Here is a 16,489-nt window from a genome sequence, read left to right on the forward strand (position 1 = left end):
TTCTACGCTGGGGTGACTAAATGAAAAGCATTAAATTCGAAGAGTGTGTTAATAATTTTAGATGATTAGAAACTTTAGTCATCCCATACCAAGTTGAATGGGAAGCAACTGACGGAAAGCACTCTTTGTTCCCTTATATTGTATGTTTCCCAGCAGGAATTTGAACAGAGTCCTCAGACTTGCCGAAAATCTACGTTCAAACCATGAAATTAGAACTTTACATGAATAAGAGAAGTTTGAAACCTTCCCCTTAAGCTATCTGCCGGTGCTATTACATGTTAAGAAAATTCTGTCATTACCTTGAGTTGCTGGGTCTTCCGGACGCCGACCTACGGTCCCTGCCTCCTTAGTACAGGTCACACACAATCAACTGCAGCGATGAAGATGACCACATAGCCCCAAAGTGCCCATCTATTATATAATTTCGAGGGGAAGTTTCAGGAACTCTTACAGACAGGCTGGATGCCTATACACACCCCCAATTTTAATTGGCTCTAGAAAATATTCCCAAAATTTTTCATTGGTTGCTAGATATCGGAGTTGGAAGGGGGCAGAAGTGTTGACAACCTTAATTCAATCCACTGTCACACTTACAGCGAATGACGAGATCAGCAGTTTTAACCGGGCGAGTTGGCCTTGCGGCTAGGAGCGTGCAGCTGTGAGCTTGCAGTCGGGAGACAGTGAGATCAAACCCCACTGTCGGCAGCACTAAACATGATTTTCCGTGGTTTCCCATTTTCATAACAGGAAAATGCCGGGCTGTTCCTTAATTAAGGCCAGGGCCACTTCCTTCTCACTACTAGCCCTTTCCTCTCCCATGTCGCCGTTAGACCTATCTCTGTCGGTGCGACGTAAAGTTAATTGTGAAAAAAAGAAAACTGTCTCCTGCAGACCGAGGTTTCGCCTTAGGCCACGCAGGAGAATATAACATACCAAGAGGCAGAGAGACCAGTTAATTGGTGGACTTTAGCTTCTGGGGACATCGATCACCTAGGACCGGCTACGGATACAGCAGCCGTCGTCTTGAAAAGTAATATTGGAATGCATTGGAAAGTTCGGTCACCTTTGCACAATGCACGTACAACGAGGACACAGTCCAACCCGAAAGAAGACGGTATTGGTGGTTCAACAGACCACGGAAACGTCAAATCGAGGAACAACTAACTTGGAAGAAGCAGCAGTGTATCAGATGAGAGAAGTAGTAGCCTGCTCATGTTTGTGTGTATGCAGTGTCCTGGCCATGCATTGTGAGTTCCTTTGCTTGTACTAAACAAACAGGCCGGACTGGGGTTTATTTTGTGCTGCTACCAAATGTGTTGAGTTAGAAAATCCTTTTCGCCTATGTCTGTACAGAGAGAGAGAGAAGAGCTTTTCCGTCCTAAATCCTATACTACGTCTCCGTGCTTGCTCCTTGTGCCGGCGAAAGCCCCTGGAGGGCAAACACTCGCGCAGTGGTCAGCGCCCCGCCCACAATTTACCCACTCATTTATTCATTACCCGCCCCAATTACCCGCGCCTTTATGTGGACGGCTTTTCTATAAAAGGTAAGAGAGAGAGACGCACTGTGCAAGACGGAGCTCTGGAGCTTGCTATTCAGTCGCTACCCGCAGCTCTCATGTGTACGGTGGGTCCTATAACATTCAGGCGAACTTCCAGAAGTCTGCATAGGGCTCTGATTTCGTTTAATTTATAGTCTTATACATTCACGAGGAACGCAGGAAATTAGGTTCTTATATCATTGACTTCGCTATCATATTCTGTTACTAGTGATACCGACAATCAATCGACTACTACTGGGGAAGGGTCTTATCCAATGTTGGTCGTAGGTAACACAGTCATTGACTCCCAGCTAGGTCGTTAATATGGCCAGTTTTCTCCCACTCCTCACGTCAGTTGCACTTCGCTATACTACTACTACATAAACACATTTGTCTTGGCTACCGTGTCCACACATTTTCGAATGTGTTTCATTCAGGCTGCCAGTGTGCCTATATCGAAGGTTCATTGTAATCTACCAAATTTCAGAGAAACGTAATTCCATCGGGTGACTTTTAGCGAGTATTACTTAAATTGTGTTGTTTAAAATCAAATTTACCGGGCGAGTTGGCCGTGCGGTTAGGAGCGCGCAGGTGTGAGCTTTCATCTGGGAGATAGTGGGTTTGAACCCCACTGTCGGCAACCCTGAAGATGGCTTTCCGTGGTTTCCCATTTTCACACCAGGCAAATCCTGTGGCTGTACCTTAATTAAGGCCACGGTCGCTTCCTTCCCATTCCTAGGCCTTCCCTGTCCCATCGTCGCCATAAGACCTATTTGTGTCGGTGCGACGTAAAGCAACTAGCAAAAAAAAAAAAAAAAAAAAAAAAGAATTTTGTTACAGCAGGTTGTACACATACCAATAGAGTACAACAGGAATGTCGAATGCACTTTGCTTGCCCTTCAGAAATCCGACAACCTCTAATAAATGATTAAGATACAATCTTGATCTCAAGCTTCAAGTGGTACCATTTATGCGATCTTACCTGCTAACTTTTACATTCCTACCGAGTGGGTGGCTGCGCGGTTTGGTTCACCTACCTGCCAGCCTGAAAGTGGGTTCCGTCTCCACTGTCGGTAGCCCTGAGGATGATTTTCCGTGGTTTCCCATTTTTACATCCTTTATTAACGCCGCGGTCGTTTCCTTTCGACTTTTAGCCCTTTCCTATCCGACGCCATAATACCTATTTGTGTCGGTACGACGTAAAGCCACATGTTTCAGCATTTATCTGGAAGTGAAAAATAGGAAACCAGAGGAAACGGTTCCTGCGACAGCAGACGATGGGGTCCGAATCCAGTCGTCTCCCGAATTCAGAGCTTGGCCCCATCGCCGTACCGCGCTAACTCCTACGGCCCCCTCGCTCGCTTTTCTGATGTATGTTACTTCTAATTTATGAATAAAATATCCTAAGGCCTCCCAGCTTTCACTCCAATATAGCAAAGCCTGGAAACAGACAGATATACACACTACTGTGCAAAACTTAAGGACGAGATAGATAAAGCAACATAACATATCAACCACTCGGGGGAAATGAATAAATGTGCGGTAACATGTTGCCAGAAGTCTCCCACACGTACATAGAAACCTGGCGTGAGGTCAGCGTGACTATAGTGCCAATGGGTCTGGCCCCACAAAACGAAGCAGTTGAAAGAACGGGACAAGACAGTGCGAGTCCATCAGCGAGCTGTTACGGTGCGCTGTGGTGGTGTTATTCATTACAACATGGCCCGGAGACAACATTTGGATAACTTCACACGGGGAAGAATCATCGGGAAACTGAAAGAAGGACGAAGTGTGACGAGTGTAGCGCAGGAGTTTGGTATTCCCCATAGCATTGTTTCACGTGCATAGGAAGAATTCCGAACCACAGGCACTGCCGCCCGAAGAGAGGGTGTGGTCGACCACGGTCAACTACAGAAGCAGACGACCGCCACATTGTGCAACAGGTGAGAAGAGGCTCACGTCAGACAGCGGATGAAATTGCAACAACATTTAAGAGGACTTCATGGCACCCAATCTCACGCTGCATAGTGGCACGGTGACTGCATGGCGGTGGTCGTTTTGCCCGACGACCGTTACGTTGTGTTCCGTTGACACTCGCACCTCGGTGGCACCGTTTGCGATGCTGCCAAGAGCATCAGGTCTGAACTAACGAGGGTTTGCGTGCTCTTCTCAGATGAGAGCAGTTTCAGTCTGAGTTGTGATTCTAGACGTACCCTCATCTGGCGAGAGATGAGAACACGTAATGAACCCAGGAACATTGAAGAACATGATCATTTTGATGGTCCAAGTGTTATGGTGTGGGGAGGCTTAATGTGCATGGGCGTACCACCCTTCAAATCTTTGAACGGGGCACACTCATCGGTCAGTGTTATTGTGACAGTGTACTCCTTCCCCATGTGCGTTTTTTCAGGGGAGCACTCGTCCCGGACTTCATTTAAATGAATGACAATGCACGACGGCATCGAACAGCGTAGGTGGAGGAGCTCCTGGAACGAGAGGATATTCGGCGAATGGATTGGCTTGCCCGTTCCCCGACGTGTGGGGCATGGTGGGCAGATGTATCGCAGCACGTCCACATGCAGCAACGACCATCCAGCAGTTATCAACCGCGCTGGTGGGGGAATGGATGCCCTACCACAAGAACTCTTTACCAATCTTGTGGCCAGCGTGGGACACATTGCAGAGCACGCATTGTTGTCTGTGGTGATCACAAACCCTTTTAAGAACCATTTCTCTACTTTTGTGATGTCCAGGGGGACCATCATGAGTTGCAGTGATGTATGTGTAATTTGTTGTCCGTGTAAAAAGGTGTCGTTTCTGTTCGTTTCGTCGCATATTCCTTTGAGTTGCCTACCGTACCATACTGCAACTATGTATGGTTAGTTCCATCGAGCTATCTTACTTGGCGGTGACACAACATGCATCTAGCTTTGCCGCACCTTGATTCAGTGAGGGGTCCCATTCGTTGGAATAACCAGATACTCCTCTCGCCTCAACAATGACACAGGGATTCCAAACCGTCTCCATCCATGCTGATCAGTCTTAGCCTGAATTACTAATACCCTCATCCCCTAGTTCAGGATCGCCTGAAATTGGGCTGAGAACATTCATTTATTGCAATTTATTTATTTATGATGATGATGATGATGATGCTTGTTTTAAAGAGTCTAACATCGAAGGTCATCGGCCCCTAATGGAACGAGATGAACGACATGAGATATGAAGTTTAAATTTTAAAACAATCAGTGGATCTAATACGCAACGCCTTATTTTCTAATAAAATAAGAGAACATAGAGGAAAACAAAGGAATAAGGCATTGCCTGGTTGTACAGATATATACACATAATTTACTTTAGACGTTAAAATAACACATTAAAATACGCAACAAAAACTAAAATTAAGTCAATGGGATAAAAGCGCAAGTGACACAAAAAACACTAGGACAAAGGACATCATCACACACGATAAAACAGACCGCTATCCCTCATAAAGCGGATGACGAGGTCTGCTGACTGCTCGTCATCTCGCAAGATAAGGGAGATAGTACTCGGAAGGGTAATACTACGGCGCAGATCGACCAGGTCCACACACTACGTAAGGATGTGTACCACGGTAAGATGGTCGCCGCAGGTACACACCGGAGGGGGTTCTCCTTTCAGTAGATGGGAGTGCGTCAAGATACCGTGGCCGATCCGAAGACGACATAATACCGCGAAGCCCATACCTTCATTATTCCTTTTATCGCTCTCAGTTTATTGGGAAGTGGAATGGCCTGCCACTCCATTTCCGAATAGGACATAACCAGATGTCTCAGCTGAGAGCGAAAATTAATTTATTTAAAACATGCATTGAATTAACCTTCTCACAATTACTTGATTATAACAAAATTAAATATACTTAAAGCTAATAATTATCATATTGTTACCATTGATGCTTTCACGATCCGTACTGATAGACATGATGTAGGCTTTTGGGCTTATGCCGTGTTAAGAAAATAAGGTGAAATTCTTTACGTTTCGCTGAGAAATGTGCTCTGCGTCATCAGAAGGCAGTTTCGACTGTCCACGAGAAAGTCTTCTTAAACAATGATTTTTTTTTTAAAATAATTAGACGTCATAATAAAAGTGGAAATGGTGCGTTCATTCGTTACCAGATGACTCCCCGGACGTGGGACAGCGCTAGCGTTCGAAGCGGGAGCTGACCGAACCATCAGAATAAGTCTATGAGGGTCACATAACAGGTGTACGTAACATGACATTGAGAGGTGTATGACATTGACACAAGCCTGGAATGAAACATCCGGCGATAACATGTGTACGTTACATATGTCATACACTTGCCAATGTCGTATGTTATGTGACCCTTCTAGACTGATTTTGATGGTTCGGTCAGCTTCCGCTTCGAACGCTAGCGCAGTGCCACGTCCGGGGAGTCATCTGGCGACGAATGAACCCACCATTTGCACTTCTATTATAAAGTCCAAATTTCAAAAAGTCATTGTTTAAGAAGCCTTTCTCGCGTACAGTCGAGACTTTCTTCTGATGACGCAGAGCACAGTTCTTTGCGAATGTAAAGAATTTCACCTTATTTTCTTGACACGACATAAGCCCAAAAGCCTATACAGTATAAATTGTCATATTCATTCCACCAATTATCATCTTTTCTTTATCTTTCCTTTTTGTCCTAGATGTAACACAGTACAATTCTACATATTCTACGGCAAACGTGTATCAATAATAATAATAATAATAATAATAATAATAATAATAATAATAATAATAATAATAATAATAATAATAATATGTTGTTTGTTTTACGTCCCACTGACTTCTTTGACGGTTTTCGGAGACGCCGAGGTGCCGGAATTTAGTCCCACAGGGGACGTGCCAGTAAATCTACCGACACGAGGCTGACAATATTTGAGCACCTTCAAATACACCCGACTGAGCCAGGATCGAACCTGCCAAGTTGGGTTCAGAAGGCCAGCGCCTCAACCGTCTGAGCCACTCAGCCCGGCAAACATGTATCTTACACGTCATTCTTTTAGTTTGTGCTATTCTTTTCCTTTTCCCACATACTTTTTAAAATAATAAAATACCGTACTATTCTTTCCGGTGTAAGCCATTCTTTGTTTAATAATTGAATAACAATTGTGTGGAATTCTCTCTCTCTTCTCTTTTTGATATATGTTCAGCACCCAAATATTTAACTCTAAGTGCGTCAGTTCTCCTAAATACTGTCAATGGATGCGCCGAATCACGAATAATAATAATAATAATAATAATAATAATAATAATAATAATAATAATAGTAATAATAATAATTTTGTGGGCAGCACGGAGCCCTTTGCATTGAGCAGTCCTACCCTGGAGCTAGAAGCAGCCGGCGCGGTTCCTATGTGCTCGTTCGTAGCACTCGGGTAGGCGCACCTGCTCTCAAAGAAACTCTCTTTAAGTGTCAGGAAATTAAGTAGTGTCACCGGAAATTGTTTTAGCTGGCATGCGTCTTGTCGACATAGGTTGTTACTTGAAGGTTGAAGCTGTGTTATCCCGAGTGTGACGTCCTCTTACACTCCTCCAGAAAAGAAATGTGTGTGCGTCACCAGATTAGATAGAGGAAGACTAACATCCCATGCCTCAGAGATAGCTTCAGCGAGTCCATCGCCACCTTCTCTGAACGTCAGCTGAAACATGCTCAGTTATTAATAAAATGTATCTTTTGTTCTCCCGCACTGACTCATGAGGGTCCTCTTATTCTTCTCCTTCTTCTTCCTCTTATTATTATTATTATTATTATTATTATTATTATTATTATTATTATTTCCGCCTCTGTGGTGTAGTGGTTAGCGTGATTAGCTGCCACCCCCGGAGGCCCGGGTTCGATTCCCGGCTCTGCCACGAAATTTGAAAAGTGGTACGAGGGCTGGAACGGGGTCCACTCAGCCTCGGGAGGTCAACTGAGTAGAGGTAGGTTCGATTCCCACCTCAGCCATCCTGGAAGTGGTTTTCCGTGGTTTCCCACTTCTCCTCCAGGCGAATGCCGGGATGGTATCTAACTTAAGGCCACGGCCGCTTCCTTCCCTCTTCCTTGCCTATCCCTTCCAATCTTCCCATCCCTCCACAAGGCCCCTGTTCAGCATAGCAGGTGAGGCCGCCTGGACGGGGTACTGGTCATATTCCCCAGTTGTATCCCCCGACCAAGAGTCTGAAGCTCCAGGACACTGCCCTTGAGGCGGAAGAGGTGGGATCCCTCGCTCAGTCCGAGGGAGAAACCGAACCTGGAGGGTAAACAGATGATGATGATGATGATTATTATTATGATTATTATTATTATTATTATTATTATTATTATTATTATTATTATTATTATTATTATTATTATTAACCGATCGTAATTTAGTCCTTGCTAATACTTGGTTCAAGCACCATAAATGACGGATGTACCCGCGAACAAGACCTGGAGCCACAGGAATGTATCAAACAGACTTCATTATAATTAGGGAGAGATTCAGAAACCAGGTGTTGGATTGCAAGACGTTCCCAGGAGTAGATGTGGACTCTGACCACAAAGTGATGCTCATGAAGTGTCATTTGAAGTTGAATAAATTGAAGAACGGAAAGAATGCAAGAAGATGGGACCTACATAAGTTGAAAGAGAAGAGGAACATGATGCACAAGGACTAAATGAAAAGGCTGAAGGAAACACAAGAGCTGAAGAGTGGACAGTAGGGCTGCTGAGAAATATTATTAAGAAATGTGAGATCAAATCCGAATCAGATTATTAAAAATGTGCTTCACTTTTCAGATAGGTATTATGGCAACCATGTGTCCGGCCCCGCGGTGTAGGGGACAACGTGTCCGCCTATCACCCAGCGGCCCCGAGTTCCATTCCGGGCCGGGTCAGGGATTTTTAATTGTAAATGATTAATATCCCTGGCCTGGGGACTGGGTGTTTGTGTCGCCCTTAACTTGCCTTTCCTCACATTCAACACTTTACACTTCCGCAACTACAAATACACGCAGGTTCATAACATATGGTGCCAGTAGGGGAGAAGATATTTCTAGGTCGACGCCCCGAAGAAATAGCATTAAAATGGCAACTATGTGATAGGAAAGGGCTGGGAGTTGGAAAGAAAGAACCGTGGATTTAATTAAGGGACAGCACCAGCAGCTGCCTACAGTGGGATTCGAACCCACTATCTCTCCAATGCAAGCTGTTAGCTACGTGACCCAAACGATGCAGCCAGTTGCTTGGTAAAAACTCTTATAGCCCATTCCGTAGATCAGTGATCCTGGATCCCAGTGTCATGAGTTTAAATCCCGGAGAGGTTGTCGGATTTTTGAAGGGCGGGAAAGAAGATCATTACACGTTCGATGTCGTACGAAGTTAGCATGTAAACAAATAACTGATGATATACTTGGAGTTTGCCAGACAAAATTAGTTAAAACTGACATATTTCCAGCGGAGACCTTTTAGTGTCACCTGTTACAGTATAAAGGAACGTCGAAATTGACGCGCAGGCAGCGTAGATTGCTTAAAATCGACACGCCCGCACACGATAGCCGACGCCCACAAGATTATTATTATTATTATTTGCCGATGATATTGCTATTTTATCTGACTCTACAGAAGGTCTGGAAAAATTAGTGAATGGTATGAACACAGTCTTAGAGAACGAGTACAAGATGGAAATAAACAATGTAAAGTAATGGAATGCAATCGAACGAAGTCCGTGGATGCAGGAAATATTATATTAGGAAATGTAGTCTTAAGGGAAGTAGATGAATACTCATACTTGCGTAGTAGAGTAATTATGGATGACAGAAATAAGGACATAAAATGCAGACTAACACAAGCAAGGAAGACCTTTCTTGAGAAAAGAAATCCGCTCACTTCAAACATTGATGACAGGGTGAGCTGGCCGTGCGGTTAGGGGTGCGCAGCTGTGAGCTTGCATCCGGCAGATAGTGGGTTCGAACCCCACTGTTTTCAGCCCTGAAGATGGTTTAACGAGGTTTCCCATTTTCACACCAGGAAAATGCTGGTGACCTTAAGGTCACGGCCGCTTCCTTCCCACTCCTGGTCCTTTCCTACCCCATTATCGCCATAAGACCTGTCTGTGTCCGTGCGACGTAAAGCCACTAGCGAACACTGATGTAGGAATTAGGGAGATGTTTTTGAAGACTTTCATCTGGAGCGTGACATTGTATGGAAGAGAAATATGGACAATAACCAGCTTAGAAAGAAATAGAAGCTTTTGAAAAGTGGTGATACAAATGAATAGATAGGTCAAATCACGAACGAAGAGATACTGAATCGAAGTAATGAGAGAAGAACAATTTGGCCAAATTTGACCAAAAGAAGAGAAGACACTCAGGACTTGTTCAGTTCCTTTTTGAGGGAAGTGCAGGTGGCAAAACGTAGTAGTAGTAAATACACATTAGATCAGATGTAGGATGTAGTAGTTAATTTAAAAATAAAAAAAGTTAGCACAGCGTAAGGTGGCATAAAAAGCTACAACAAAATGTATATGGAGTGATGACACAAACAAGGACATTATTATTATTATTATTATTATTATTATTTTACAAGTTCCTTTTCGTCGCACCGACACACATAGGTCTTATGGCTACGATGGGAAAGGAAATGGCTAGGAGTGGGAAGGAAGCGGCCGTGGCCATAATTGAAATATAGCTCCAGCATTTGCCTGCTGTGAAAATGCGAAACTACGGAAAACAATCTTCAGGGCTGGCGAGAGAGGGGTTCGAACCCACTATATTCCGAATACTGGATACTGGCCGCACTTAAGCGACTGCAGCTATCGATCTCTGCAACCAATTGGTATCATTCAGATAGACGGTGAGGACCTGCCGCAATCACTCCACAATGGCTCCACAATCATTGATGATGTCTGAATTGTCGAAGAGTTCAATACAAGGAAAGCCCCAACGTTGAAAAAGACAAACGTACAAATGACGGTGCTAAATTGCTCATTCCAAAGCGTTAAAAATCACCACCCCTAAATAATTCTATGCCCTCACCAGGCCCGTAATTCTGGTCAAGGGTATTCACTCCTCTTTGCAGCAGCTCGTCTCTACCGTCAGGTTGTTAGATGATATCAGAATGTCCATCACAATCGATACTCCATTACGATAATAGAGGAGCACTTTCCAGATTTCATCATTCCGGGTAAAGACGACTGGAACAGAAGCAATTAATTTCTAAATGTAAGTTCTCTGTATCTTTCACAGGTAAATTAAATTAAACAACCCTAAGCGAGTTCGCTATACCAGAAGCTTGGCTGTCAATTAGCAGTTTAATAACATTAGTTCTGTTCAAAATAAATACCTGTAGGAAAAACGAGAATAAACAGGGCATCTCACACATGAGCTAGAGTAACGTTACTGAACTGCCCATGTCTGTGGGTTTAACCGCAGGTAAATAGCCAGTTTCTTGGAGAGGTATGGTTCGATTCACGTCGGCGACTTTCGTTGAAACTGCTTTTCATATCGTTGCAGCAAAGCTCTAACGAGGAAACAGTCCACCATCCAGCACAGTGTTGTCTAAGTGTGACACAACGCCTAGTCACTATAATGAAATACTTCCCCACAGGAGAACGATGGAAAGTTAACCTCTGGCTGGTGCAAAACGCGATGGTGGTGGTGATTATTGTTTTAAGAGAAAGTACAATGGGGCAACCATCGTCTATTAACCCTAATCACAGGGAAATTATCTATATAATAGTTTGGCTCCTTGGCTGAATGATAAGCATAGTCTTCTTCGGTTCAGAGCGCCGCGGGTTCGATTCCCGGCTGAGTCGGAGATTTCAACCTTTCAACCTTAAATGGTTAGTTGCGTTGGCTCGGGGACAGGGTAATTTTACTGTCCCCCAATATTCCTGAAACTCCACAAAACACTATCCTCCAGTACAAAAACATGCACGGCAGATGCAGCCACCCCCGCTGGAGGGTCTACCTTACCAGGATGGGGGCAGAATGGTGGATTCTCTAAATACTTTATCATAAGGACTCTTTCCTGTTCGTCTCCCTCTTCTCCATTCCTCTTGCTAAGGCTTCAAGTCTATATGATCTGACTTCGTGGTTAGTTGGTTCAAGTCCTGTTGCCGAGAAAGAAAACATCAGAAAGTTGGCCGGCAGGCTACGGGAAGTGGTGGTATACAATTTCTAATCACTAGACTGCGTGTCAGCATCGGTTCAATTCGAAACCTGTACGCAGTGCTCATGTGGAGTGAGGGTATATGAATGACGCTGTCCATCGCATAGGAATGTGGAGCCTTGATCAGACCCCTGGGTGTGAGCTCACATCGCGTCGTCATCATCATGATCGTCGTCGTCGTCATGATTGCTTACCGGGGGCAGTGGTTGTGGTGGTGATTGCTGTTCTAAGAGAGAGGAAGTACAGCTAAGTAACCATCCTCTATTAACAAATTACGTGGAAACAAAAAACCAAACTATGTTTTAAAGGGATAATTTAAAAATAAATTAAAAAATACAACAAAATAATTTTATTAAGCCGAAAAGGACATTGAAAACTTGGCATTTAGAAGCCCTTGATTAGTCCACTCTCACACATAAAGCGAATGACGAGATCAGCAGTATTTTTGATATCGGCTAGTATGGGTTCGAGTGTCTCCTGCAGGCCGAGGTTCCACCTTAGGTCAGAGAGATCGGCATACTCTGTGAGGATGTGGGCCACGGTGAATTTGATACCACAAGAACACACTGGGGCTCTTCCCTCTTCACGGGTCAAGAGTGCGTAGATCTTCCATGACCTGCCCCCAGCCTACACAGAAGTACGGCCTCTCTCCGTGAAGGCCGGAAAGAGGACCGCCACACGGTAGTTGTCTTCTTACTTGTTCTCAGTCTGTTGGGGAGTTCGGATAGCTAGTCAGGCATATGACGCTGTAAGCCCTTGATCAGACCCCTTCGTGTTATTCGAATGCGCCCACACCGGGTTCCACCTTCTCCCTGCCTCATCATTAACATCACACAGCACCACATCATCACCATCATTATCGTGATTGCTCATCGAGGACACTGGCCACGTGTTCCCGTTTCTAAACTCCACTAACAGGGCTCGTTCCTTTTAAAGAGCTAAGCGGAAGTAACTGGTCCAGCTATTAACCAGCACAGCCCTACCTCGTTAAAAGTTAGCGGAACATATTCTTAAAGGTAAACACGTTATTGATCCACATAACGACATGAATTATGGCTGCCGGTTACATATGACGTTTATGGATCTACCTGTCATATCCCTGCTTCATTCTACTAATACGTTTCCGAATGTAATACGAAACAAAAAAAGACGGAGAAGAAGAAGAAGAAAAAAGAAGGACATTGTACATCACATCATTTTATCAAAGTCGGAAAAGTTAATTTCCTCCACGTCTCGTAAAAGTTATTATATTTTGATGTGGAGGTTATTTTCTGCGTGTATATGATTGATGGCATAGGTCGAGTGCAGGTCGCGTTTCTGAGACCCAGATATAAATCACACACGGCTACCGAGTGCCGGACTGGGAGGTAGGGGAGGGGAATCCCCGGGACTCCCTCGCGCGCCACTTGACCACAGATCAATGTGTCACGTGACTAGAAGTGCGCCTAATGAGTATACCACCACCGGTGACTGTTAAAAAGTACACCTGAGATCTTAAAGTTCCAGTCTAGACTCGCAGGATGACTTCACTTGCCTCTATCCTTCTCTTAACCAATAAATATTGAATTCGGGAGACAATGGGTTGAAACTCCTGTGTAAGCAGCGCTGAAGCTGCGTTTCCGTGGTTTCACATTTTCACACCAGCCAAATTCTGGGGTCGTACCTTTGTCAAGGCTACGCTTCGTGGTGGTGGTTATTGTTTTAAGAGGAAGTGCAACTAGGCAACCATCCTCTGTTAACCCTAACGAGAGAGAACAATATTGAAGGAGTCCGACACTCCGAAAAAATGAAGATATCGGCCAGAGAAAGACAAGGGCCACGAAGGGCGTGAAAATGAGACTCCCTAGGCCTCGAATGCTCTAATATCGTCAGGATCGGTAAAGATCAAGAGTTGACCAATTACGGTCGGATATGAAAGACGAAACCCACGGTCCCAAGTTAAGAACATCATGGGACTCTTTTAATCGCCCCTTATAACAGGCAGGGGATACTGTGGGTGTTATTCTACCTCCCCCACCCAGAGGGGGGCAGTTAACCAATGGAGGTGAATTGACTTGGAGCCCCTTTTAGTCACATCTTACCACCTCCACCGGCCGGGGTTTAACCGTATATAAGGGGATTTACTGTGACGTAGCCGTAACGCTAGTAAAAGACAGGGGGAACTCCTTTGACACACGGCGCCATTTGTATCTACTGTATGTAGGTGAAGAAGATGACGAAGACTTGTTGCTTGGTGTTGGTTTTCTGTCGACGCAAAATTGTCTACTCTAAATTGATGGTGGTGGTGGTGGTGATTATTGTTTTAAGAGGAAGTACAACTATGGATCCATCCTCTGTATAACATTAATCAGAGGGGAAAAAATGGAAGGTGTCCAACACTTCGTAAAATGAAGGTATCGGGCAAAGAAAGGCAAGGCGCACGAAGGGCGTGAAAATTAAAATCTCCCTAGATACTACCGTCGGGGTCAGAAAAGAACAAGAGCTGACCAAGGGAAGTCGCATAGGATAGATGAAATTAAAGAGCCTGGCACAAGGAAGTGGCAATAATGCCAGGGCTTAGCTAACGGCCCCGTGGTGGCGAACTGACCCTCCCAAGTTAAGAGCACCTTTTAGTCGCCTCTTACGATAGGCACAGTGTGTGTCATCCTGCCGTCCCCACCCAGAGGATCTAAATTGATGCCGCTAATTTCAGATAGACGCCAGCCCAAAAACATATACATGTTAAAAATAACTTCGTAACGTCCTTTTAAACGTCTAAATACTACATATTTTCGTCGCAGTTTTTCCAAGCCCATTTGGGTTCCTGAAACGTAAGAATTGTTTTAAATCATTTTTGGCTAACCTTCCTTTACTCATTGGCTTTGACTCTCAACTTAAAATACCTTTAATTCAAACGCTTATTTCTCTCTCAAGTAATTCACACTTCATACTGGAACAATACATGGTCCACTGTTTGAAGACTTGCGTTGTATGGATATATTGGACTATCTAAAAAGTCTTGAAACGATGAAAATAGCATCTGCATTTCCTATGTATGTAATGTGTATATGTATTTATGTATAGTTATTTAAAATAATTTATTAACAGCATGTTCCATTACAGAAAATAATACTACATGCATGTATAACCGTAATAACGATATATACAATTATTTATATATGACTTTTGTCAATATTACACTTAACGACTATCTCGTTGTAAGAAGTCCAAATTAATTTTGCCTGCAAATTTAGAAAAATCCTTTAGGTGTTTGTCCACGAGTTCGCATTTCTCCACCGGCCATTGACTCACTCACTTTATAACTCTTCTACAATGTTCATCTCTTTCGGAGTTCAGTAACTTACATTCCCAAAGAATATGATTAACTGCCTGATGATTTGTTTCACCACACACACATGTAGAGTCTTCTGTTATTTAAACCTAAAGAAGTATTCACCAAATTTCCCGTGGTCTGTTGTCATAGCTGCCATATTATGACAGGTTTAGTTTAATTTTCAGTTTACTTCGTACATTAGGAAAGTATGATTTTGTTAACGCTTCCCTTGGCAGTATTTTCCCACTCGCTCTTCCACAATCGAAATGTCTTCTTTGAGTGTACAGATAGGTGTTCGATTGTACACTTCTAAGTTCAGGTTGTTTGCAGCTTGTTTGGCCAGATGGTCTGCAAGTTCGTTTCCTCCATTGCCAACATGAGCCTTGATCCATGTAAAATGTATGCTTCTGCTTTCTTACTGAAGATATCGTACAATACTTCGTATTACTTCTATCGATGTATTGTGCTTACGGTTGTTTCGTAAAAGACCCAAGGTTATTTTATTGTCAGTGTGTATTTACAGCAAATTTTTCATGTATATTGTCAATGTCTTGTTACTACTATGTATGTATGTATGTATGTATGTATGTATGTATGTATGTATGTATGTATGTATGTATGTATGTATTGAACCCTTTGGTATGGACCAAAGGGTTCAGTATGTATGTATGTATGTATGTGTTCGGGAAAGCTGAAGGAAACTCGCAGAGTAGTACATTTTGACTCCCATTAAATTATAACATTGCTGGAGCAAATGTTTATATTATGTGTTTCCTCCTAAAGTAGAATTTTCTTGTTCCAGGTTGGGTGGAACTCGGTCCCCGAGGGGCCGAGGTCGAGGCAGGGGCGGAATGCGGGCCTGACTGTCGACACCCGGCCTCGCGTCTTCTACTGAAGAAGAATACCTTGGAGACAGATCTCATGATGTGCAGTTCACTTCTTCTCAACAGATGTATTGACTGTTCTCAAAGAAGACCCCCACCCCCTTTACTCACATTTGAGAAACATTTAAAATGAAGACAAATGATGGTGTTTGGGTGAAAATACACGATATTTGACCCTAGTTGTTTCATGTTCAGAGTCGAGTGAGCGAGCAGTGTTAGTGTACAGAGTTGGTTAGTTGATAACTGTAGAACGGTGTTGATCCCAGTGACGGAAGTGTTGTGTAAATAACTCCCACACTTTGTGGAACCCTCGAAGAAGGAATTTTACCGTATCTTATCTTACTGTGTTGTTCATTTTTAATGACTCATAGTGTATATGGACGAACTTCTTCTAAGGAGTGTATGTATGTATATACATGGACATTCAATGTCGGCTTAGGTGGAACCTCCTCACTACCTGTAACACTTGTTATTATTTAGAATGAAAGCTCTTTTAGGTCGCTCTTCTCCCAAACGTAAGGTTTAGATTATTCTCACTGTTGCAACCCTTGGGAGATGGTGTGTCACTTTATCTCCA

The 16,489-nt window shown here is 43.6% G+C and overlaps 1 protein-coding gene across 1 annotated transcript in view; it reads left to right on the forward strand.

Moving 5' to 3' along the window:
• Nucleotides 1–16,108, forward strand: part of LOC136872538 (rhombotin-2) — a 348,547-nt gene extending 332,439 nt beyond the window's left edge. The window contains exon 3 of the mRNA XM_067146339.2: nt 15,831–16,108. The gene's annotated coding sequence lies outside the window, so the exon portion shown is untranslated. The remainder of the gene's footprint in view (nt 1–15,830) is intronic.
• Nucleotides 16,109–16,489: the final 381 nt, after the last annotated feature.

This window comes from Anabrus simplex, chromosome 4 (assembly GCF_040414725.1).
Source record: "Anabrus simplex isolate iqAnaSimp1 chromosome 4, ASM4041472v1, whole genome shotgun sequence".
Classification (NCBI taxonomy): Eukaryota; Metazoa; Arthropoda; class Insecta; order Orthoptera; family Tettigoniidae; genus Anabrus; species Anabrus simplex.